This window comes from Amblyomma americanum, chromosome 7 (genome assembly GCF_052857255.1).
Source record: "Amblyomma americanum isolate KBUSLIRL-KWMA chromosome 7, ASM5285725v1, whole genome shotgun sequence".
Classification (NCBI taxonomy): Eukaryota; Metazoa; Arthropoda; class Arachnida; order Ixodida; family Ixodidae; genus Amblyomma; species Amblyomma americanum.
Window position 1 is genome coordinate 60,021,629 of NC_135503.1, and position 27,032 is coordinate 60,048,660.

General features: G+C 49.1%; 1 long non-coding RNA gene across 1 annotated transcript; it reads right to left on the reverse strand.

The window, feature by feature from the left end:
* LOC144097138 (uncharacterized) lies at positions 1-27,032 on the reverse strand. Its single transcript, XR_013306913.1, has 3 exons — positions 26,882-27,032; positions 24,621-24,786; positions 1-311 (listed from the first exon to the last, which is right to left on the reverse strand). It is a non-coding gene; the product is annotated as an uncharacterized LOC144097138 (long non-coding RNA).

Consider the following 27,032-nt stretch of genomic DNA (forward strand, 5'->3'; position numbering starts at 1 on the left):
CACAAGCTCTTTAATATTCCCTCTCACGCTTACATGTCGGATGGTCGTTACGTCGTGAAAGAAAACTTTCTTCCGCCGTTGTGCAAGAATTAATTTTCTTTTTTGGTTCCTCCACACCGCAGTCAGCGCCCTCTTCCCCTCACATTGGCTTCCGGCCCTCTATGGCCCTGTGGAGGCGATTGTTTTTGACGGCCGGCCAAGACTGGCAAATAGGCGCAGTGAAGTGGTCGCACAGTGCCACTTCCGAGGACGACGACACACACACAGCCAAAAGGGCCGCATTTCTCTCCTGGTGCTTGATGACGAAAGCACTGAATGGAAGAAAAAAGATTAACAATAATACGTAATATTATGTAATGCATATATTTCTCTTTTAGATGCACGTTCAAATGTCCTCGAAAAGTATGGCCGTATTAGATATCAAAAGTTCTTCTCCTTTCGCGGGGCTATCCTCAGGTAAGATGTGTATTTGCTCAATAATCGATGTAAGCCGCGATCAAAGGGTTGGCTGTCAAACTCTTGAATGATATCTGGTCTTCGGCTCAGGATATGTGCATAGGTGCCAACAGCAATATTAATAATAACGGTTCATTTTACACCATACGCAACAGAACAGCAATGCAAAATTGGGCCTATTAATACCCGGGCTACACAGGCGTTCAAATGGCGTCTGACCTAATGTCATTTAGCTGAACTGGCAGCATTGTGCGGCTACACGAAGTTTTCTTAGTGTCATTAGGGGTAAATGTATTTTCAGTCGAAGGAGCGCCACGGCGACGTTCCAAAGTTTCAAATGTCTTCAAAACGCCAACACATTTACCATTCTTACGCAGTGTATTAACACAAGGATTTCGAAGATTAAAGTTACAAGCAATCGATCACTTTAAAAAAGAAGACAGCTTGACACGCAATACATCAGATGCAGCTACGTTTAAAATTATTTTGTATGGCCGATGCAACCACGTAGCTAAAAACAGCGCGCCGACTGGGCGGGTCATTTTCCGTCTCGTTCAGTTTTCCACTCAGGTTCGGAGTTCAAATTCTCAATACTCGTCTTGAAAAGATACTACTGAAAGCATTGATTGGCCAAATGTTTTAGAGAATCATCAGGAAGATCATGAATGCTATTAAGATTTTGCGACACAAGAGACGCGAAATCAAGTTGCAGTTTTGTACTGCACTACATTTAGGTAAACACCGGTTAAAAATTCTCTATGAGTTTTATGGTATGTAAAGAATTGTGAAATGACACATCATTAGGAAGGTTGCTGACGGACGCAGTACTTTGCATCTTCGAGGGGCCGTGCCGTATCTTATAAATCTGCTGGACGTTAGAAACCTACTCTAATATTGCAAATGCGTGCTTGGGTTCTTCACTTAAACAAAAAACAAAAAAACGCCAAACAAAAAAAAAGGAATTGGGCAGGGATTGCGGAAAAATAAAAGAATATTCATTCGGCACGTCACTGCAATTTATTTTTAAATAAACATGGCTAAAATCCTCTAAACAACATGTTGTAGAATTTCGCGTTTGAAATATGAGAGTATTAACCCAGGAAATTCAATGCAGCGAAAGAATAAGAGTTTAATGGATCTCACGAGGAGCATCCCTACAGTTCAAATGCGGTTATATGACGCAAAAAAAATTAAGGCAGAAAAGTCATGGGAAGAAACAATCACAGGACGGGTTCGAGTGCATAAGGCGAATGTTTGTGCGTTAGCTGAGGTGTGGCAGCTAAGAAAGAAGCCTGTAAAAGTGGTGACACAGTTAACCTTTCTCCCCTTTGGCACCTGACTACCGAGGTAGGTGTTAGGTGAAGGTGCGAATCATGACGACGACGGCGCGAAACAGAAACACAATCTACTAAGTGCTAACGCTCTAAAAATAATTATTGACTATTTAACCCTGTTTTTAAGTGCACTGTATATTGCCGCGAATATTTGCAGTGTTTATTCGTTTTTCAAATCTGCCGGGACACCACCTTATCGCTTTGTTTGCGACGCAAGACGCGACTAGATTTATCTCGATTGATCGCAGCCAGGCAAAGCTGATCCTACGTTGTTCCGGAATGTTCTAGTAACTTTGCGCCCTTTATCTCGAATGTTCGCTATCAGCTTTAAATTGAGCACGGCCGACAGCGGCGGGCATTCTGTTCGACGACCGCCGAGCACGCTTGTCGCTTCGCCGCCGCCGAGTGATTCAGTCCATTTTGGGTGCAAGTCAGCCCAATAAACAGTTCTTTTAGAAGACTGTTTCGTCCGTCTTCATCGCTGCTTCGACTGCCGTCACAACTACGTGACATCTGGTGGAGGTGCTGGGTAGCCTTCCATGTTCCGGACGCCCCCTTCAAGTCGTGAAGCCAGCCCTGAGCGTTTCGCACCCGAGGACGTGCCAGCAGCTCAGCGAGCCAGCCGACGTCTCCAGGGTGAGGAGCCTGAGTTCGGGAAACTGCCGGACCGCACAAGACAGCGAAAAGACGCGGCTACGAGCACCGCAATCTCGCCGAAGATGTCGACACCGATCATACTGCAGCAGCCGCGGGTGCCGCCAACTTTCAATGGATCCCTAGGCGAAGACCCTGAAGAATGGTTAGATCCATTTGAGCGCGTGGCGTCATTCAACAAGTGGGATGATGCGGCAAAGATTGGACACGTTTTTTTCTCATTGGATGGCTCCGCACGCACGTGTTACGTAAACTACGAGTCGTCCCTTACGACATGGGAGCTATTCAAGAGAGAACTATTGAAGGTATTTACCAGTGTCGTGAGGAAAGAAAGAGCCGAACGACTCCTCGAGTCCAGGATCCAGCTTCCGAATGAGCCCGTCCGCAGCTACGTCGAGATGAAGCGCCTATTTCGCCGCGCCGATCCCGGGATGACCGAGGAAAAGAAAGTTCAGTTCTTAATGCGCGGCGTAAAAGAACAACTCTTTGGCAGCCTCGTCCGTCAGCCGCCAAAAACGGTCGAGGAATTCATGCAGGAAGCCTGCACGATTGAGAAGACCCTCGACGTCCGAGCTCGGCAGTACAACCGCCCTTCCTCTGCCTATGCAATCCGTTTGGACACGCCGGCCACCACCAGCGACAGCTTGCGGGACGTTATCCGCGAAATCGTCCGAGAGGAGCTACGCCGATTACTGCCATCCTCCCCACAGCCACAAGCATCGACTCTGATGGACGTGGTACGGGAAGAAGTGCAACAGGCACTTGGCACCCCGACGGCCACAGAACCCCAGGCCATGACCTACGCCGCTGCAGTAAGGACTGCTCAGCCCCAACGACAACCCCCACGTCCTCCCCGAGATGAGCCACTTGGTCCACAACGCCGCCTCCCAGCCCCCGCCCGCCCAGCCTATGACCGACCCTCAAGCCCCAGGAAATGCGACGCCTGGAGGACTTCCGACAACCGGCCGTTGTGCTTCCATTGCGGTGAGGCCGGCCATATTCTTCGTCACTGCCCGTACCGACGTATCGGTCTTCGAGGATTTGCCGTTAACGCCCCACGACCACGCTTCGGACAACGTCCGCACGAAATCGACGAGTACCTGCGTCGAGAAGAGTACACGCCGAACCGCTTTTCGCGCTCACCATCGCCATCAACCTCGCGCTTTGCGTCGCCACGCCGCAGCTACGCAGCCGCGGTACGAGGAAGGTCGCCCAGCCCCCGTAGGGGAAACTAAAGGCAGCAACCTCTGGAGGTGAGGTTGCTCACGAGCTAAACGCCGAAGATCCTCCACCGACCACGCCCCATGAAGACGCTGCACCCGCGACGCCGCATGAAGAACCGACACTCGCTGCACCGACGCCGCACACAATGAGAACCTCGACCACGACGCAAGCTACCTTGAAATCGACGCCGCCACCCAGAGGAGCTTCGACCACACGCCCAACCCGTGACTCGCATACGCGACGAAGCCGTGACCCGACGCCGAGAGCGACATGCAATGCAAGAGCCAGGACCTCCGACCTAGAAGTGACTATCGACGGCCGGAAAGTTACCGCTCTAGTCGACACAGGAGCCGATTACTCGGTGATGAATGGAACATTCGCTGCGCAGCTCAGAAAAGTCACAACGGCTTGGGACGGCCCACAAATTCGCACCGCTGGGGGCCACCTCATTACGCCATCAGGACAATGCACAGCGCGAGTGACTGTCAAAGGACATACCTATCCTGCGACCTTTGTTGTGCTACCGCAATGCTCCCGCGAAGTGATCTTGGGTATGGATTTCCTTAATGAGCATAAGGCGATCATCGACCTGCGATCCAAGCTGATCACGCTTTCGACGGACGAAGCCATCGCTTCGATGAAAACTCGAGAAAATCACGTTGCCCTAAGTGTCCTGGAGGAAGAAGTGAGCGTCCCACCCCGTTCAAGCGTTATCGTGACCGTAGGCGCCACGAAAGCCATAAACACTGAAGCCATCATCGAGGGGAACATGCAGTTGCTACTAGACCGAGGAATCAGCATCGCAAGAGGCATCGCACATTTCCGCAATGGCCAGGCCGAAGTACTGCTGACTAACTTCAGCGAAGAATACCGGCATATTAACAGAGGAACGACGATTGCTTTCTACGACGAAATATCTGACGTACAAGATTCCTTCGCCCTCTCCGACCCCTCCGCAGAAGATCCGCCTGACCAAGAGAACTCGCCCACTTTCGACATCAACCCAGCCCTGCACCGGAACAGACAAGACCAGATCCGCAATCTGCTTCAAAACTACAGTGAGTGCTTTTCGACATCGCCGAAGGTGCGACAGACGCCAATTGCCAAGCATCGCATTATAACGGATCAACACGTCCGACCTCTCCGTCAAAGCCCCTACCGTGTGTCTCCGCGAGAACGACAAGCCATCCGGGACCAAGTCGAAGAAATGCTTCGCGACGACGTCATCCAGCCTTCAAACAGCCCATGGGCGGCACCGGTTGTTCTAGTGAGAAAGAAAGACGGCGCACTTCGATTCTGCGTGGATTACCGCCGCTTGAACAACATAACAAAGAAGGACGTCTACCCCCTCCCCCGCATCGACGACACACTGGACCGCCTCTGCAACGCCAAATATTTCTCATCGATGGACCTCAAGAGCGGCTACTGGCAAATTGAGGTCGACGAAAGAGATCGCGAGAAGACAGCATTCATAACTCCGGATGGGCTGTTTGAGTTCAAGGTGATGCCATTTGGTCTCTGTTCCGCACCAGCGACGTTTCAGCGAGTAATGGATACAGTGCTGGCAGGCCTGAAGTGGCAGATTTGTCTGGTATATTTAGATGACGTCGTTGTCTTCGCCTCGAACTTTGAAGAGCACCTCAAAAGACTTCGAACAGTACTAGACGCAATCAAGTCGTCTGGCCTAACCTTGAAAGCAGAGAAATGCCACTTTGCCTACGAAGAGCTGCTGTTTCTAGGCCACATCGTTAGCAAGGAAGGAGTACGCCCAGACCCGCAGAAAACAGCCGCTATTGAACAGTTTCAACCGCCGGCCGATAAGAAAGCAGTGCGCAGATTTCTCGGACTATGCGCATATTACCGACGATTTGTGAAAAACTTTTCGCGCATCGCCGAGCCCCTGACCCAACTGACGAAGGCAGACGTGCCGTTTAAATGGGAAGCGCCGCAAGCAGAAGCCTTCAAGGAACTTCAGCGTCGTTTACAGTCCCCACCGATCCTTGCGCATTTTGATGAAAACGCCGATACTGAAGTTCATACCGACGCAAGCAGCGTGGGACTAGGCGCCGTTCTCGTTCAAAAAAGTGACGGGCTGGAGAAGGTCATCGCATACGCTAGCCGTTCCCTTTCCAAGGCCGAGGCTAACTATTCGACCACTGAGAAGGAGTGCCTTGCCATCATCTGGGCTACGTCAAAATTCCGCCCCTACCTCTACGGACGGCCGTTCAAGGTAGTCAGCGACCACCACGCGCTCTGCTGGCTTGCCAATTTGAAGGATCCCTCTGGCCGACTCGCTCGATGGAGTCTGCGTCTCCAGGAGTTTGACGTCACCGTCGTTTACAAGTCCGGACGCAAGCACACTGACGCCGATTGCCTCTCACGAGCCCCTGTAGATGCACCACCGCTGGACGACGATGAGGACGCCTTCCTGGGACCCATCAGCGCAAGCTCTTTTGCTCAGCAGCAACGCTCGGACCCCAACCTAAAAGGCCTCATCGAGTACCTGGAAGGCAAGGTTTCTTCACCCCCCGCTTCATTCAAGCGAGGACTGTCTTCTTTCTGTGTGCAAAATGAGGTCCTTGTGAAGAAGAACTTTACAGCGAACAAAACAGCCTACCTCCTTGTTGTACCTACTTGTCTCCGCGAAGAAGTTCTACAGGCTTCACACGACGAGCCGACAGCTGGACATCTCGGGTTTACTCGCACCCTCCGCCGCATTCAAGACAAGTATTACTGGCCCCGACTGTCTGCCGATGTCGCACACTATGTGAAAACATGCCGAGATTGTCAGCGACGAAAGTCTCCTCCCACACGACCAGCAGGATTTCTGAACCCCATTGAACCTCCCTCAAGACCCTTTCAGCAGATTGGCATGGACTTGCTTGGCCCTTTTCCAACGTCAACATCTGGAAATAAGTGGATCATCATAGCGACCGACTACCTGACCCGCTACGCTGAGGCGAAAGCCCTACCGAACGGAACAGCAGCAGAAGTGGCCAAATTTTTCGTGGAGTGCATTCTTCTTCGACACGGCGCCCCCGATGTGCTCATCACGGACAGAGGAACAGCATTTACGGCGGAACTCACGCAAGCCATCCTGCGCTACAGCCAAACCAGCCACCGGAGGACAACTGCATACCATCCGCAGACCAACGGACTGACCGAGCGCCTGAACAAAACCATCGCCGATATGCTCGCTATGTATGTCGATGCCGAACATAAAACCTGGGATGTCATCCTGTCTTACGTCGTCTTCGCCTACAACACCGCAGTGCAGGAGACCACCCAGATGACGCCTTTTAGGCTCGTCCATGGCAGGGATGCCACGACCACGCTAGACGCCATGCTGCCCAACGTTACAGAAGAAAAGAACGTCGACGTTGCCGCCTACCTTCAACGCGCAGAAGAAGCTCGAAGGCTTGCCCGATTACGGATCAAAGATCAGCAGCGGTCCGACGCCAGACGCTACAACCTACGAAGACGCAACGCGGAATACAAGCCAGGAGACCAAGTCTGGGTGTGGACGCCCATTCGCCGCCGTGGATTGAGTGAAAAGCTTTTGCGCCGCTATTTCGGCCCGTACAAGGTTCTTCGTCGGCTGGGTGAACTGGATTATGAAGTCATCCCTGACGCAATGACTGCATCCCAGCGACGCCGCGTACGACCAGAAGTTGTCCATGTAGTCCGTCTGAAGCCGTATTATGCGCGCTAAAGGCCGCTGCATTTCCATGCTCTATTTTCGCAAGATCCGTTTTTTTTCCCATACTAGTCGCATTATTTGTTTTAATGCATCGGGTCGATGCTTCTTTGAGAGGGGAGTAATGCCGCGAATATTTGCAGTGTTTATTCGTTTTTCAAATCTGCCGGGACACCACCTTATCGCTTTGTTTGCGACGCAAGACGCGACTAGATTTATCTCGATTGATCGCAGCCAGGCAAAGCTGATTCTACGTTGTTCCGGAATGTTCTAGTAACTTTGCGCCCTTTATCTCGAATGTTCGCTATCAGCTTTAAATTGAGCACGGCCGACAGCGGCGGGCATTCTGTTCGACGACCGCCGAGCACGCTTGTCGCTTCGCCGCCGCCGAGTGATTCAGTCCATTTTGGGTGCAAGTCAGCCCAATAAACAGTTCTTTTAGAAGACTGTTTCGTCCGTCTTCATCGCTGCTTCGACTGCCGTCACCACTACGTGACAATATGAGATATCATTTTCCAGCCCCTATCAAGCGCTGTCCGGCTATGAGGAGCTCTGTTGAGTAGTTTTGGTGGACGTGATTTATTGACATTTTATCAGGCAGTCTTTCGTAAAAGATCTTATTCACGACAATAGGTCTTATTCACGCAATCAATCAAGGTGATAGAGCAATGTGCAGAAAATAACCAGCCCAAATATATAGCGCTCACTGATTAGGAGAAAGCATTCGACTCAGTGGGAACCTCAGCAGTCTTGCAGGCATTGCGGATCAAGGTGTAGAAGAGCCTTATGTGATAATACTGGAAGATGTCTACAGCAACTGCACAACTATCATCATAATTCATAAAGTCCCCAAACAAAATTCCAATAAGAAAGGGCGTCAGGCAGGAAGTTACCATCTCGCCAATCCTATTCACCGCCTGTATACAGGATATATTCCGAGGCCTGATCTGGAAACAGTTGGGTATAAGAGTTAATGGACAACACCTGAATAATCTGCGATTCGCTGATGACATTGCCTTGCTGAGTCACTCATGAGGTGAACTGCAAAGCATGAACAGTGATTTAGGGAGGCAACAGTCGTTCAACAGTCTAGCAAGGAAACAGCAGTTCTCAACTGGCAGCGAGGGGCTGGAAGTGGTAAAGGTCTACTTGGGGCACGTAGTGACAGCTGATCCGGATCTTCAGAGAGAAATAACTGGAAGGATAAGAATGGGATGGAGCGCATATGGCAGGTTCTCTCGTCATGAATGGCAGTTTACCAATATCCATCAAGAGAAAACTGTACAACAGCTGTATCATACCGGTACTCACCTACGGGGCCGAAACGTGGAGGCTAACGAAAAGAGTTCTGCTTAAGTTAAGGACCACGCAGCAAACCTTGGAAAGAAAAATTATAGGTGTAACGCTAAGAGACCGGACACGGGTAGAGTGGGTGAGGAAACAAACGCGAGGTAATGACATCCTAGCGAAATCAAAAGTAAGAAATGGGCTTGGGCAGGGCATGTAATGCGAAGGCAAGATAACCGCTAGTCCTTAAGGGTAACTGAGTGGATTCCAAGAGAAGGCAAGAGTAGTAGAAGGTGGCATGAAGGTAGGTGGGTGACTGAGGTTAAGAAGTTGGTGGGATGCGGTGGGCGCAGCTGGCAAAAGAGAGGGTTAATTGGACTGACATGGGAGATGACTATGCCCTGCAGTGGGTGTTGTCAGGATGATGATGATGGTAATAATGATGAATAGGTCTACAATGTCCGAAAACCACACATCTTCACGGCATTCTTCCGTATGAACCTTTGTTGCCAATGCTAATTTTTTAACAATACAAACGCTGTTTTCTTATCGATAAAGTAATTGCTTAAACGGGAACAGCGCAAACACAGGAGGGGCTCGTTTGACAAACATATTAAGGAAGCCAACAGTCACCGACACCAAGGTGCATAGGGGAATACTTTTAATTTCTTTTTTTTAATTTTTAGTGCGAATCAATCGGTTTAAAGAAAATTACTTATAAAGCAGCAGGAAAAACAACCATGCCGCCGGTGGAATCCGAACCCACGACCTCTGAATATCGCGTCCGGTGCTCTTACCAACTGAGCTACGGCGACGGCTGTCCAATCTGCTGCTTTCGTGGGTATTTATGTTTACTGGGTGTAAGCGAACCTTGAGTGTGTTCACCAGCGCCACCCTCGACCACAGCGGTGGACGTAGCACGTGTTGTAATACCGCGAGTGTGACGTAGAACGTCATCTAACGGACAGGGCGGAAACTGTGGGAGAGCCCTCTTATGCTACCTATGGCAACAAGACTGCCAGAAACGAGACCGCTGTTAAGCTATTAGCAGACAAGGTAAAGGAAATGAGGGGCTCGTTTGACAAACATATTGATACGTGGCGGCTAGAAGCAGCAGTAGAAAGAGCAGAGGTAACTTGCTAGGCAAGGAACCGATGGCTTGGAGTAGACTCTCACTCAGCACACAAGCGCGCACCTCAGCGTCGTGTTCGTTACCAACCACTTCGTCGTCCTCCCAGCGTCCGTAGCATGACCTCCCCCCCCCCCCCCCCCCTTCGCGGCAAAAGCACCGTCCTGGTGCGCACTACACAGGCCAGCTAGACGGCGAGTTGTAAGGTTTGAGGCGGGACACATGGACGATGTCGGTGCGGGGTGCAGCGGCCGGAGATGGCGGATGTAGCGGGGTGATCTCGTACGTCACCGCGGTCACCGGACGTACGACCCGATAAGGGCCTGTATATCGGGGGAGCAGTTTTTCACAAAGGCCCACACGGCGGGAAGGGATCCAGAGTAACACAAGGGAGCCAGGAGAGTAGGTGACTTCACGACGGCGGCAGTCATGACGTCGTTTCTGATTGACTTGGGAAGCCGACAGCCGCTGGCGGGCGACAAGACGGGCAGCGTCGGCGCGAGCGATGGCGTCCCGAGCGTAAGGACTCGTGGAGGCGGTGGCGGGCAGTACACTGTCGAAGGGCAGCAAAGGATCGCGGCCAAAGAGAAGGTAAAAAGGGGAGAAACCGGCTGTATTGTGACGCGTAGAATTGTAGGCGAATGTAACAAATGGGAGGCTAATATCCCAGTCGCGGTGATGGTCGGAGACGTACATAGAAATCATGTAAGTGAGGGTACGGTTCAGACGTTCAGTGAGGCCGTTCGTCTGCGGATGGTAGGCTATGTATGGCTCGGAGGAAGTTTGGGCGCGGGACGCGAGTGCCTTCTTGGCGGCGAGTTGGCGGCCGATGGGTTTTCCGAAGAGGTCGCGGAGCTTCTGCTTAAATATGTCCCATGAGGTCAAGTCATCTTCGTGGGTTTCGAACCACACTCTCGAGGTGCCGGTCAGGTAAAATATCACATTAGCGAGCATCAGCGTTGGATCCCACCTGTTGTGCGTGCTGACGCGTTCGTAAAGGGCCAGCCAGTCGTCCACATCAACGTCGTCTGTGCCGCAGAACGTGCCCGGTTCGCGGTGGTGGGCGACGACGACCGCTGGCGGTGTTGACGGAGAGGGAGATGGCTCGGACTCGGTAGACATGTTGGCGAGACGGCGGCCACGACGGAGAGCCGAGCTTGAGGTCGGGGATTGAATTTAGCAACCTCCACCAAATGATACGTGGCGGCTGGAAGCAGCAGTAGAAAGAGCAGAGGTAACCTGCTACGCAAGGAACCGATGGCTTGGAGTAGACTCTCAGCACACAAGCGCGCACCTCAGCGTCGTCTTCGTTACCAAACACTTCGTCGTCCTCCCAGCGTCCGTAGCAATATTAAGGAAGCCAACAGTCACCGAAACCAAGGTGCATAGGGAAATACTATTAATTTTTTTTTAATTTTTAGTGCCAATCAATCGGTTTAAAGAAAATTACTTATAAAGCAGCAGAAAAAACAACCATGCCGCCGGTGGGATCCGAACCCACGACCTCCGAATATCGCGTCCGGTGCTCTTACCAACTGAGCTACGGCGACGGCTGCCCAATCTGCTGCTTTCGTGGGTATTTATGCTTACTGGGTGTAAGAGAACCTTGACAGTGTTCACCAGCGCCACCCTCGACCGCTATATATATATATATATATATATATATATATATATATATATATATATATATATATATATGGACAAGAATGGAATGGACAAGTAATGACAAGGCGAGGCTGGCACTTCGTGTCACTCGACAAAGGAAAACGTAACAAATCCCAGGCTGCTTGGGGTTTATATATAATCAAGACTCTGCTTCCCGCAACATGCTCTTTCTTGTTTCGTGTAGTTTATTAAGAGCTGTGGCTGAGCGCATTCTTCGCTTTTTTATAATTATTTCTGAGGCTAATGTCTTGCAGAGTGCGCCGCAGTAATTACCCGGTGCAGCTTAATGAATTTTTTTCTTTCATCATGATATCTGCGCGTGTTAGGCTGGACACGTTTTCGTGAATGCCTTTCGTCGTCTGTGTATACTGTCGCCGACAAACGTAGGGCGGCACGAAAAGGGGCTTTTTTTAATCCGAAGGCCAGAAGCCCAGCAGCGCGCGTTCGAACGGGAACGTCCTCTTCTTCGCTCCCACACGAGCCCAGTAATGCCGCTCGGCCGCATGGCGGCGCTCGCAGAATGTGAGCAGTGTGGCATTGCCCCCCTCCTTTCAAGAGGCATCGCCTCGATGCCTCCGGCAAGGGGGATAAAGAGTGTAGAGACACCGAAAGTGCGATGGCGTGTGGTGGCAGCACTGAATGTGAACTCCGGGAGGAGCTAACGGGCGTAATACGGTTTCATGCGGGACACGTGGACGACTTCAGACTTGGGCGGGCGAGAAGACCGGACAACTCGTTGCGGGTACACTTCATAGTTCACATCGCTGAGTTGACGTAGCACCTCGTAGGGGCCGAAGTAGCGCCGCAGAAGCTTTTCAGAGCGACCGCGCACACGTACAGGGCTCCATACCCAGACGTGCTCGCCGGGTTGGTAAATCACCTCCCTGTGGCGGAGGTTGTAACGCCGGGCGTCAGTTGTCTGCTGGTGGCGAATGCGTTGTCGAGCAAGGTGGCGAGCGGCTTCTGCATCGCGAACGAATTGGTCAGCGCCTGGGACGGACGAGGGGGTACAATCCGGGAGCAGCATGGCGTCAGGCATGGTCAGGGCATCTCGGCCATACACCAAACGGAAGGGGGTGAAGCGCGTCGTTTCTTAGAGGGCGGTGTTGTACGCAAACGTGATGTAGGGAAGTATTTCGTCCCAGTTGCGATGGTCAGCGTCGACATACATAGACATCATATCTGTGATGGTCTTGTTCAGCCTCTCAGTAAGTCCATTCGTTTGAGGATGGTAAGCAGTCGTTTTTCTATGACTGGTGCCACTAAGACGGAGGACCTCGTGTGTAAGAGCCGACGTAAACGGGGTTCCGCGGTCAGTTAATACAACCACGGGTGCGCCGTGGCGAAGCACGATGTGGTGAACAAAGAACTGTGCAATTTCAGCCGCGGTGCCACGGGGAAGAGCCTTGGTTTCACAATAGCGGCTTAGGTAGTCCGTGGCAACAACAATATACCGGTTTCCCATGGAGGACACCGGGAATGGGCCCAGTAAGTCCATGCCGACTTGTTGGAATGGGATTTGCGGAGGATCAATTGGCTTCAGAAGGCCGGCCGGTTTTGTCGGTGGTACCTTCCGTCGTTGACACTCACGGCAGGTTCGAACGTAGCGTTGGACGACCGCAGCAAGCCGTGGCCAGTAGTACTTGTGGCGGAGGCGTCCCAATGTTCTGGAAAAACCGAGGTGGCCAGAAGAAAGGTCGTCGTGGCATGCAGCGAGAACTTCCTTACGAAGCACGGTTGGAACAACGAGGAGATACGCAGTGTTGGTTGGACTTTAGTTTTTTCTTGTAGAGGACTCCATCTATTAAGCAAAACGACGAAAGTCCGCGCGAGAAGAGTCTGGGCGGAGACGGAGCGGTTCCTTCGAGGTACTCGATTAGAGGCAGCAGTTCGCAGTCGGCCCTCTGATGGTGGGAAAGGTCGGATGTGGTGACAGCGCAGAGGAAAGCAGAATCGTCGTCGGACTCATCTGGTGGGCACGAAAGAGGAGCTCGGGAGAGACAGTCTGCATCGCTAAGTTGCCGACCCGACTTATACACGATGGTGACGTCGAACTCTTGCAACCGAAGGCTCCACCGTGCAAGTCACCCCGATGGATCTTTGAGGTTCGCAAGCCAGCACAAGGAGTGATGATCGCTGACGACTCGAAACGGGCGGCCGTACAGGTATGGACGAAATTTTGTGATTGCCCACACAACAGCGAGACACTCCTTTTCCGTTGTGGAATAATTCACTTCGGAACGGGACAAAGTGTGACTTGCGTATGCGGTCACGCGTTCCACACCGTCTTGCCACTGCACAATCACCGCACCAAGGCCCACATTGCTGGCATCTGTGTGCAGTTCCGTGTCGGCCTGCTCGTCGAAGTCGGCAAGGATAGGCGTAGATTGGAGGCGGGCCTTAAGCTCTATGAAAGCTTTTTTCTGATCTTGGCCCCAGAAAAAGGGTTCGGAGTCTTTTGTCAGGCGAGTCAGCGGCTCTGCGAGCTTGCAGAAGTTTTGAACGAACCTCCGATAATAGGCGCAAAGCCCCAGGAAACGCCGCAAGCTTCGTTTATCTGTTGGCTGGGGAAATGCAGCAACGGCGGCGGTCTTTTTTGGGTCGGGGCTAACGCCCTGAGCGCTCACAATGTGGCCAAGAAACTTGAGCTCCCGAAATGCGAAGTGGCACTTTTCAGGCTTGAGAGACAGACCCGCAGAACGAATTGCTTCGAAGACGGCACGCAAACGTTTCAGGTGCTTCTCGAACGTGTCGGAGAAAATCACGACGTCGTCGAGATATACAAGGCAGGACTGCCACTTCAGGTCAGTTAGTACGGTGTCCATCATACGTTGGAACGTCGCAGGGGCTGAACACAAGCTGAAAGGAAGCACCTTAAATTTGTACAGTCCGTCAGGAGTAACGAAGGCGGTCTTTTCTCGGTCACGTTCGTCGACCTCGATTTCCCAATAACCGCTACGAAGGTCGAGTGACGAAAAGTAGGTAGCATGGCGGAGGCGGTCTAATGAGTCATCAATGCGCGGTAGTGGATAGACATCTTTTTTGGTAACGTTATTGAGACGTCTATAATCTACACAGAACCGTAGGCTGCCGTCCTTCTTTGCGACGAGAACAACAGGTGACGCCCAGGGGCTCGTCGATGGTTGTATGACGTCGTCGTGGAGCATTTCGGCAACTTGGCGGCGGATAGCATCAAGCTCCTTCGACGGAACACGATAAGGACGCTGACATAGCGGTCTCTGGTCACTGTCGACGATAATACGGTGCTTAGTTATTGGCGTCTGGCGAACCTTGGATGTTGATGCAAAACAGTCGCGGAAAGAGTCAATAAGGCTTTCCACGCGGCGTTTCTGATTGGTCAGAAGGTCAGGGTTCACGTCGGTCCTAATGGCTGTTGCAGTGTCCTGTTCAGCTATTTCGGGGGCCGTTGTTGATAAGGCACATTGGCCGGCATGCTCGCCAAGTTCTTCAAAATGGGCAATCACCGTGTTTTTCGTCAAATGTTGGGGTTCACAGCTAAAGTTGGTCACTAAGAGCGTGGTACGCGCCTGAACAAGGTCGACAAGGGCGCGAGCAACGCAAACTTGCCGAGACAGTAGCAGCGACATATTCGCTTTGGCAATGCCCCGAGTACCGGAACTGGTATCACACTGGACTGTGACAAACTTGCTTGCTCTCGGCGGTATCGTTGTGGTCATCAGAGATGCGTAATGGTGCTCTGTGCGGCTCGGGGTAGGTATCAACGGCTCGCTGTGTCGAAAACGATACCAATTGCTCGTGCAGGTTGATGACCGCCCCATACTCTTTAAGGAAGTCCATGCCGAGAATCAGTTCTTTAGAGCACTCTCGTAGCACGGCGAAGGAGCCAGTGAAAGTTGCACCGCGGATCTTTATACGGCTGGTGCAGACGCCAACCGGCGTTACAACATGGCAACCAGCTGTGCGTATCTGCGGCCCACGCCAAGGTGTTAGAACCTTTCTGAGGGTTGCGGCTAGGTTACTGCTCATGACAGAAAAGTCGGCTCCGGTATCGACGAGTGCAGATACGTCATAGCCATCGGCGGCAACAAGAATTTCGGCGGCGGAAACAATTGTCTGACATTTTGCCGGCGAGGTTTTTGGTGCCGTCGTCGTTGGGGTCGTCGCTGAGGTCGTCGGTGAGGTCGGCGGTGGGATCGTCTTTAAGGTCGGCGGGTGGGGTCGTCGCATAAAATCGTCGGATGGAGGCTGTTCACTGTCTGCGGCAGCGGCGGTCCTACCCCCAGAGGACGCCGTCTTCAGTTTTCCCGGCGGGGAGACGTGCCTCTGAATTGGCCAGATGATGGTGCATGACTGGGTGGAGGAACTCGTCTTGGAGACGGCGACCTAGACTGGCGTCGTGGAGGCGTTGAGGGCAGCACATTATCGGCCAGGTACTGCTCAATGTCTCGCGGTCTCTCACCATAGCGCGGTCGAGGTGCGCTCGGTGGAAATCCTCTTAATCCCATCCGCCGGTAGGGGCAGTTGCGGAGGATATGACCGGGCTCCTCGCAGTGGTAGCATAGTGGCCGGTTGTTGGGTGTGCGCCACACGTCAGCTTTTCGAACAGGGTGCGGGTCACGCAGCTCGGCGGAGGGAAAGTACCCCTGCGTTTGTTCGGCAGCAGGGCGGAACGCATGTGGAACTGGCGCAGGTCTCCGCAGAGCTTCACTGTAGCTCATGATGTACGGCTCCGGCTGCGGTGTCCGTAGGGCTTCGTTGTAGCTGCTGGCGTACGGCTCCGGCTGTGGTGCCGGTGGTGGCTGGACTGCTCGCCGAATTTCCTCGCGGACGGCATCGGCTACAGCTGCAACACTGGCAGGTGGAGCATCTAAGCGGAGGTTGCGCAGTTCTTCGCGAACTACACTCCGCACAAGCTCCCGAAGAGCCTCGTCCCCGGCGACTGGCAGGGACGCACAATAGTTGCTGGCCCCAACACTTCCCGGACGACCGTACTGCGCACTGCGTTCCTGTAAGGAACGTTCTATGCCTGTGGCTTCTTTAGCGAAGTCAGCGACGGTTCTTGGTGGGTCGCGTATGAGGCCAGCGAAGAGCTGCTCCTTCACACCACGCATGAGGTGGCGCACCTTGGTAGCCTCTGGCATGGCAGGGTCAGCCCGATGGAAAAGACGTGCCATGAGAATAATTATAACCATTTGAAAAGCAGTTTTCCTTTGCCGACTTCTTTTTTTTCAAATTTTGAGTGAGAATTAAGTTTAGGGGGAGGGGCCTTTAAGTTAGTTCTGCCTACACTTTTCTGTTTAGGGTATTTAAAATATTCTTGCGGTGACAACCTCAGTCTAAACTATACACTTGCAGGCTGTCCATGCATTAAAAAAAAACAGGATTGACTGGCGATCGGGTCGCTCAGAAGAAAACTAGCAGCATTAGATTTGCTCCCCTTTAAATGACACGACACATCAGAAGCATTTTTTTAGATTATACTAAATGTTATTTACCTTTACATGTAATGTCATTTATATTACATTAGATTCTTTACAGAAGCATTTACTGATCGCGTAGAGTTTTTTGCTATTCCTTACGCCTGACTCCCTTGCACACTTTGGTCTTCTATTCCATGTATAACCTCCAGTATCCGTCGACACTCGGCTGAGGAGGTGTGTGGCTCACACACATAAATTTACACGGAAGAGTAGTATCCTGCACTCGCGCACCGCTCCGCGATATCCGCTCCTCTTCTCAGCTCACTTTCCTATTCATCCTCCTCTTTTCACGGTAGCAACTAGCCTGGTTGTTCCCATGCAACCACTCTCAGGGGCCTATTCCTGCGACCGCATCAGAATCTCCTCTGTCCCCGATAGCCACTCTCTGGGTAATTCTCGGGCCAGCTAGCTCCCGGCCTCCCCCCTCACCTAGACTACAAGTGGAGAGGGCGGTTTGACCCTATTTATTTTTCACTTTTCCATCCTTTGCGGCTGCTTCTCGAAGAGCTTTTTCTGACTTGTGGGTTTTAATGCTGTAATATTAAAACAGCATGAATAATAGAAGCAGGCCCTTCGAAAGCCAGAAAAATAGGTCGTCGGACTAAATGTGGCCGTTTTGTGGTAGCGACGAAGAACATTTTTGCAACAAAGCTACCATAAATCAAAATATTTTGAAGGTTGTCATCAAATGTGAAAGGCGTGTACCTTGTTTTCTTAAAACTCTTTTTTATAACCCAAGTATGGCGCTTTGTTTTTGCTTTCTCACATCGCACAGTAACTGGCGACTTGTCGGTGCCGCACATTTCATCCTTTTCTGCCATAGTAGGGTTTTTGTTGTGTGCATCTTTCAAAAGTGTATGGTTATATAGACGCAAGGGTAATGGTGCAGAGATTGTGCTGAAATATCTATGACACATCTACAGTGAGGGTCATAACCACATATATCCCCTGGCCGTAGTCCAGGTGCGCACTGAAAACGAAACGGAAAAATAAGATTATATATAGAAAAAGGCGAACATCGCAAGGGTATAGCATGCATATCAATCATTTGGCATCCCTCTCAAATATCCTCTGCTAATTTTTTTGAAGCCGTCCAGAGTAAAGCAGATTGATTCATTTTCTCAACCGTCTCACGATTTCAAAATGTTCGATCTCTGGAGAAAACGAACAATATGCCGTCGCTCCCAATGCGGAGAAAATTCATGATTATCTTTTGTTCACAACCTTTATCACAACAACACAAGATTTGCCCTTTCGCATATTTTACCGCCACCTTGCACTTTGCATCGCATCGTCATGACTACAAAGATAACGCTACCTTCGCCCGAACGGAAAACTACAGGAATTCGCCTTTGACCTCACCAATAAAAAAATTGAAAGAGTTTCCATCATGCCTTCGTGATTTCATTCAGTATTATCACCTTATCTAGAAGCATAGCACTGTCGCTAATAATATTTACTTTTTTCAGTTAGATAGATAGATAGATAGATAGATAGATAGATAGATAGATAGATAGATAGATAGATAGATAGATAGATAGATAGATAGATAGATAGATAGATAGATAGATAGATAGATAGATAGATAGATAGATAGATAGATAGATAGATAGATAGATAGATAGATAGATAGATAGATAGATAGATAGATAGATAGATAGATAGATAGATAGATAGATAGATAGATAGATAGATAGATAGATAGATAGATAGATAGATAGATAGATAGATAGATAGATAGATAGATAGATAGATAGATAGATAGATAGATAGATAGATAGATAGATAGATAGATAGATAGATAGATAGATAGATAGATAGATAGATAGATAGATAGATAGATAGATAGATAGATAGATAGATAGATAGATAGATAGATAGATAGATAGATAGATAGATAGATAGATAGATAGATAGATAGATAGATAGATAGATAGATAGATAGATAGATAGATAGATAGATAGATAGATAGATAGATAGATAGATAGATAGATAGATAGATAGATAGATAGATAGATAGATAGATAGATAGATAGATAGATAGATAGATAGATAGATAGATAGATAGATAGATAGATAGATAGATAGATAGATAGATAGATAGATAGATAGATAGATAGATAGATAGATAGATAGATAGATAGATAGATAGATAGATAGATAGATAGATAGATAGATAGATAGATAGATAGATAGATAGATAGATAGATAGATAGATAGATAGATAGATAGATAGATAGATAGATAGATAGATAGATAGATAGATAGATAGATAGATAGATAGATAGATAGATAGATAGATAGATAGATAGATAGATAGATAGATAGATAGATAGATAGATAGATAGATAGATAGATAGATAGATAGATAGATAGATAGATAGATAGATAGATAGATAGATAGATAGATAGATAGAACTTTATTTCAGACAAAAAGGTCTCGGATACAGGGGCAAAAGGCAGATGCACTCTGCTTGACGGGGCCCAAGCACCCGATACAATGCTCGGGACAAGCGGCAAAAAAAACATAATTAACAAGGTAAAACTAGGAGGAAGGTGCATACTCTTGCAATGACATAATTGTAAAGTAAATATTTACAAGGCACATCACAATAAGAAAAACATGAAAATTCACAGAGTGGACGGAAAACAGGGACATCAAGAATTTCTGCGTGAACAACCCTTTAATTATTCGGACGAGAAAGGAGGTAAGCTTTAGCATTTCTATTGAAAGACTTTTGGGAAACAGATTTCTGAATAATTTCTATGGCCTGTGTATGTTTATTTAGAAGACTGGGAATTAAATATGAAAGCATTTCGGTTTCATAGTTAGTCCTTACGAATGGTACACTGTAACTGACGTGTCTTAGTTGACTCATTACATACCATTGTTTTGATTTTGATTTGCTTATTGTGCATTTTTTAAGAATATGAACTTTGCAGTGATGTTTCTCTATGTGTACCTGATACCTGAGAGCAATATTAACAAACTGCTGGGCTTTTTTGCAAGAGGAAGAATCCTGTACTATTTCCCCCTCTATGTAGCCCCCCAATTTGTCCTTTAGCATTCGCCTTTTTCCGTCTTCTTCTTTGCGGGAAGGCTTCTGTATAAAACTAATTTTTGGTATTTATGCATTTAAGCGTCTGTGTTTACTAACCATGTCCACCCTACCATATATCATAGTAGACACGGCACTGTTTGTAAATTTGTAAATAAACTTTACTCTTTTCAGTCGCAGTTAGCACGTGGCTTGCCCATGGAGTGCATTGTCTTCTCCTACAAATGTAGTCGGCCTCGCAATGTTTACAGGAGAATTAATTGTTCAAAAGAAACTGCCTTATGAGAAATGGATGACCTCTCGCTATGGTCAGTGTCACGGTTACCTTAGTGAAAGAGAGTGAAAGAGACTAAAGCGTATGCTTTATATTTACTTGCAGACTGCCAATAGTTTCAGAACGCCAATTTATTGATCTTATTGCTCCCGGCCGCTAATATGACAGAAAACTGAATGAATGAATGAATGAAAAACTTTATTGTATAAGGGTTATTTCTCGCAGCGTAGGTGGAGCCCTCAGTCCAGGGCCCCAGCGGCCTTTGCAGTCTTGCGAGCCCTGTCGATCAGCTTGAGCTGCTCTTCAGGCTTCGAGCTGGACAGCGCAGCCTCCCACTGCTCCGGTGTAAGTGTGTTGTTTATCGGCGCTGCCTGCATTTTCTGACAGGCCCATGTAACGTGGTAAAGCGTTGCGTGTTCACCGCATAGCGGGCATTTGTTTTCATAAGTGGATGGATAGATTTTGCTGAGTAAACTCAGATTGGGGTATGTATTAGTCTGTAGTTGTCTCCAGGCAACCGACTGCTGTTTACTAAGGTCTTTGTGGGGAGGCGGGTAGGTCCTCCGGAGGGCTCGTTGGTGTTCTAAGATGGCTCCATACCATCTAGTGACTGCGTCCAGTTCCCCTTCGGTGCGCGCCTCCCGGTTGGCGTATGCTCGGGCATTGGCGTCCGCACATTGGTTCCCTTTGACAGCCTCATGGCCTGGTGTCCACGTGATGAAGCATCTCGTAAAAGTGATTGTCCTCGCCTTGAGTATGTGAATGGCTGCAGTGGATATGCGTCCACTGCTGTATCTTCTGCACGCCTCTTGCGAGTCTGTAATGATGTGTGCATGGAGCTCGTCACTCTGCTGGGTGATGGCGAGTGCAATTGCTGCTTCCTCAGCCTCGAGTATGTTGTTGGTTTTTATCGAAGCGCAGTTGATTTCCCTGAGCTGGTGATCCACCACGCTGGCTACCAAGCCATATCGGTGTCTGTATGTTGTTGCGTCAACATATAATACGTCTTTTGCCCCGGCGAAGCATCTTTCATGGAATTCAGATCTTGCTTTTCTTCTCGCCTTATCTATATCTGGATGCATGTTTTTTGGAATCGGACTGATCTTAATGATCCTCCTGATTTCATTTGGAACGCTCGCTGTGCTATTGATTTCTTTCAAAGCGTCCCTCATGCCCAGCAACCGCAGCGTGTTTCTGCCTGTTGCGGACAGCATCAGTCTTGTTTTCTGCGCGATAAGGTGGGCCTCGATATGTTCTAGTACTGTGTTGTTTATGCCCAGTTTAAGGAATTTCTCCGTCGAAGTGCTGACCCGCAGTCCGAGAGCGCATTTGTATGCTTTTCTAAGAATTGCCTCCAACTGCTCCTTTTCTTGCTCGAGCGGTGTTTGGTAGGGGACGCCGTATAAGATCCTACTGACCACGAGGGCCTGTACTAGCCTACATGTGTCTTCCTCCTTCATACCTCTTCTTCTGTTGGAAATTCTTGCAATCATCCTGGTGATCTGTGCTGTGGTATTTGCTAGCTGTCTGATCGTGTGATCAATACGACGGTTGCTTTGGACCCACATGCCGAGGATCCTAACTTTCGATACTTCTGGAACCTTCGTTTCCCCTATGTAGATATCTATGGAGTTTTGCAGATCATACCCTTGTCTGTAGACTCTGAGCACCTCGGATTTTTCAGGGGAGCATGCAAGTCCACAGTGTCGGGCGTATGCGTTGACCGTGTCTGCCGCTCGCTGGAGAAGCTCTTGTTTTTCGCCTAATGATCCCCTTGTCACCCAGATTGTGATATCATCTGCGTAGATGGCATGCCTGATTCCTTCAATTTCTTCGAGCGCCCTTGCTAAACCAATAATTGCAATATTAAAAGCATAGGTGATAGCACAGAGCCTTGTGGTGTTCCTTTTTCTGGGGTGTTGAAGGTGTCAGTCTTGATGCCTCCTATTCCAATGGTAGCGGTTCGGTTAGTCAGAAAGGCTTTCACATAGTTGAATATTCTCTGCCCACAACCCAGTTTGCTGAGCCCATCCAGCACAGCCCTGTGACTGACGTTGTCGAAGGCCGCTTGGAGATCGAGAGCGAGCAAGATGTTTTCTCCATATTTTGGAACGGAAGTAAGCACCTCCTCCTTGATCTGCAGGAGAACGTCCTGTGTCGATAGGTATTTTCGAAATCCAAACATAGTGTGCGGCATGAGTTCGTTGTCCTCAAGGTGGGTCTGCAACCTGTGATGCACAACTCTCTCGTACACTTTTCCCAAGCATGATGTTAAGGAAATGGGTCCAAGATTGTCCAGGTTTGGAGTCTTTCCGGACTTCGGAATCATTACTATTTCCGCATGTCTCCAGTCGTCCGGGAGGGTCCCCTGTTCCCAGTGTTTATTGATGAACTCCGTGAATCTTTTGATTGAATTGTCATCCAGATTCCTCATCATGGCATTGGTGATGCCATCCCTCCCTGGTGTTGTGTTCTTTGTGGCGGACATCACAGCGTGTCTGACTTCTTCTATGGTAAGGGGTTCGTCCAGAGCGGGATTCGTTTCGCCCGTGTATGCCAAGCTGCTGTCAGCGTATGTTGCATTGCCGATGTAACGCTGCTTGATGTTCTGTAGCATTTCCTCGTCAGTGCCTTGGAGCTGGTGCGCGATCCTTTGGGTCGTCTTACGGGTTTCGGATTTTGTGGTGGTTGAGTCTATGAGAGCCCTTAGCAAGGCCCATGTCTTGGCCCAACCTAGAGTCCACTGAAGTTCGTTGCACTTTTGGTTCCAGTCGCGCCTCGAGAGCTCTGTCGCATATTCTTCAGCTTGTCTGGTGACCTCAGCGATCTTACGCTTGAGCCGCCTATTATGCTTTTGCCTTTTCCACCTTTTTAGTAGGCCCCGTCTGGCGTCCCAAAGGTGTAAGAGATGTTTGTCCACCTCGGGTGTGTTGGTAGTGAGGGCGACCTTTCGGGTTAGTTTTCGCCAGTCTGTCTTGATTCTTGCGACCCAGCCTTCTATGTCGGTGATCTCAGCGTCTTCATGCTGTGCCCTGGATTTCCTATAGGCTTCCCAGTTTGTCAGTCTAGCCTGGCCATGTTGTCGCCTGATCGGGAGGGTTTCTATATGGATGCTGAGGATGCAGTGGTCACTGCCTAGAGTTTCGCCGTCGTTTTCCCATCTTGCGTGCCTTACCCCTTTGACAAATGATAAGTCTGGGCACGAATCTCGGTTGATGCTGTTCCCCACTCGCGTGGGTTGGGTGTGGTCAGTGCTGAGGGTGAGCCTTCTACGATCAGCTTCCCTTGCTAGATCCCTGCCTTTCGGGGTTTCCCGAACGTAGCCCCAACTTTTATGCCAGGCATTAAAGTCCCCCAGAATAACGATACCGTTCTTGCCTGCTGCTTCTTCTGCTTTGCCTAGCAGGTAGCTGAAATTGGCTTTCCTCTGGCTTGGCGGGCTGTACACGTTAAGTAGGAAGGTGCTTTCTTGGCTTCTCTTTTGGGTAATGATTTCTATAAGGACGTGGTCAATGTCCGTTCCGTCGATGTCGTGTCTGATTGCGGTGACTGCTTTTGCAACCAGCGTGGCGACCTTGCTTTGCCCCTGCCCCTCGTAGACGCAGTACCCCGCGAGAGTGAGTGAAGCCACTATTAGAACTGAAGGAAAATCATCTTCACTTCAAATTTGAAGGCGGGAAAATTTAAAATTAGTTCTCTTGGTAGAGTTTAGAGGAATTTTACGCAGGCCTGTAAAAGATGCGAGGAGCGTGTGCGAAGGCATTAAATTGTGCAATGTTAGTTGCTACCGGAGCGAAAACAACTGCCTAAGCGCTGCTGCATTAGCGCTTTTATTCAACATATATAAATTTCATTGCACATAATTTTCTCAAACACTAATATTTTGCAGCATATTCTGTTCAGGCACAGTCGGAATTAGACATTCCTTTTTATAAACCAGAGGGTATGCGCCCGTTGACCTTTACCCAACCTTTAGAGACCGTTTCTGATATACAATAAAAGCGCATTGTATTATTTTTATAGAACTCATTACGCTGTTTTTTTGTCGTTTGTAAAAGATATCTCCAATATTTGAGGGTATAATTCTAATATCCAAAACAGTTTTACGCCGCTAAAGCGACTCTGGTAAATATATGTATAAATATATAATTAAGTATGTATTAACGGCGAAAGTAACAGCGTAGTTCTTGGATGCGGCAAAATTTTCTCTGTAGCCTTGCCAGCCCACCCGTGAATAGTTGCCTGTCCCTTTCAGTGATTTTAACTACTTTTACCATCGCACCAATGGCACGTAGCGGGATGGCTTTGCAAGGTTAGCTAGAAAGTTTCACAAATTTATAGTGTTCTCAGCCACGCAATCATTAAGAGATACGTTTACCATTACAGGACAAACGCTTGGACCTTGAGGCACCCACTGTGGAGGAGCTACAGACTGTGCTTGAACACGTGGATGCCTCTGCGATGAATAACGTAGAGGCTTGTGCGTGGCTGGACGTTTAGTCGTTGTTGTGCGACGAGCTGGAATCCAGGGAGGCAATCCGCACCTGCAAATAGAAAACACGATTCAGGTCACTAGCAACGCAGGTTTACTGAACAATATGTTACGTGGCGCCTAGCGGAGGAATCAGTCGCGATGGACAATCGCAATGAGATGCGCGCTGGCCTACCGCGAGCGCTGGGTCTCGCGCCGCTGCCAGCTTCACCTTCGTGATATTACCCGTGATCACCGACCGATCGTCCCAATCGTGAATGAAAGATACTGACGAACAGGCGCGCGAACTGGTGGTGGGCTTGAATTGACCCTATAACAGAGATGGCAAGGTGCTGTAGTGCAGGCCGCCACGATGAAAGAGATGAGCAAATGAGTCTTTGTCCACGTAGCTTCCGAGCCGCTGGACGCTAGGAGCCGATAGCTCAGGCCCTTCGACGCGCCGAACGGCATGGGTTGGAACACGGTGTCTTTACACGTGGGCGACGTCTCTTGTCGGTGGGGTCAGATGGTCGGGTGATTGCGTCGTGTCCAGTTCGTTGTGTCGAATGGTTGGGGCGGGGGTTGTTTCGGGTATCGCAGGCTGGGACACTCCCAGGTGGCGCTGACCGAAATCCAGCAGCCGACAGGAAGATGCAGGCACGGGGCTCCGAAGCACGATCACCGGAAGGATGAGAGCTGGGTGGTACCCCGAGAGCTTCACGAAATAATACGTGGCGGCCAGTCGAAGAATGAGACGCGATGAACGATGGACAAGAGATGATTTAATGCCCGCTGGCACAGCGCGAGCACTCAGTCCCACGCCTCTGCCCGCCTCATCTTTTTCGCAACACTAAATTCAGCCTGGCTCTTTGCAGGTTAGAGAAATCGGTTCCCGAAAAGGAACCAGCCATCACGTGCCATCAGACTCGTGTACATCGTGATTATTTCGTATTGTGAAGCTTGCGGAGCACCACTGTGATTTAGAGTATGGAATTTTTGCTGAATAGGTACTTATGTTACCAGACCATAATGGCCTTAGTGCTTAATGTCTGGGGCTTAATATCCCGGTCCAGATTGGCATATTCGCACGTATTTGAAGCGTATTCTATTGAACCGCGTATAGAGGAATATGTCGGCATTGATAAAAAAAACTAAAACGTTTGTAATAGGCGGTTAAAAGTTGAAAAAGATTATTGTTGACTTCTTGTTATGTCTGTCGTTTTCTTGCGCTGTTGTGAAGTTTAGGATTACAATGTTAATCAAGTTTCTGGCGTTTTGATTGTTATCTTTATGTGTCGTGAGTCGCCTGAATGATGCGTAGTACGGGAACAGTCCTAAACGTCGCAAGGAGGTCTCTCACAATGTTACCCACCATATAAATGCATTCAGAGAAGTAGAAAACTTCTATAATTTCTATAATTTAGGAATTATATAATTTAGAAATTCTATAATTTAACGTCGCAAGGCTGCACATGGGCAACGAGTGAACGCTGTAGGCTAAGACTCCGGATTAATTTTGGTCTTCTGGCGTTGTTATCTTGTGCTTGTATCGCACTGCACATGGGGTTTATCATTACCTCTCTATAATCATTCATAACCAAAGGCGCCAACTCGGGACAACCAGCCGCGAATGCCAAAGTCACTGAAGCCGCCATTGCCGGGTTCTCAAAGTACAGACGTAAGAAGATACACTGAGTTCTACTAAAAGAACAGGGGACAAACGTAACCGAAAAGGACCAAGGTGAAAAATTCTTTATGAGTGTTAGCTATCTCCCAGCAACCTCACAGCGTTTCCCGGAAGGTGTACTTTTGACTGATATTAGCGGTTCCTCCATTTTTGAAAAACAACAGCTTGAGTTTCCAGTACTTTCTCCAGCTTTGGCTGCTAATAATCACTTCGTATGATTCTTCTCAATAATAACTGACCTCTGATCATCCACTGGATTCATGTTGCGGTGCGGTGCGCGAATTGATATTGTTTCTGTGCCCCGAAAAAGCAGAAAACTGCTATTATGTTTTTCTTAGTGTATGTCTCACATAGTTGAATCGCTAGAGCGGTTTTCTATTTAAGATAACATATTTTCCTTAACCATACGGAAGTGTTACAATGCTAAAACCTGCTGAATCATTCACACAGTAAGCATAGAATAATGCAACACTATTCTTACTCAGAGGTTGCAGCCAAAGCAAGGAGGAAACAAACGGAGTGCAAAGGAAACTTCATGAAAAGAGCTCGCAAGTCAAGTGTGTAAGTCAGAAGCATGAAAGCCTGCTTCCAAGGCAGACCTCGATGTATATATCTGTACTGTTGAACAGAAA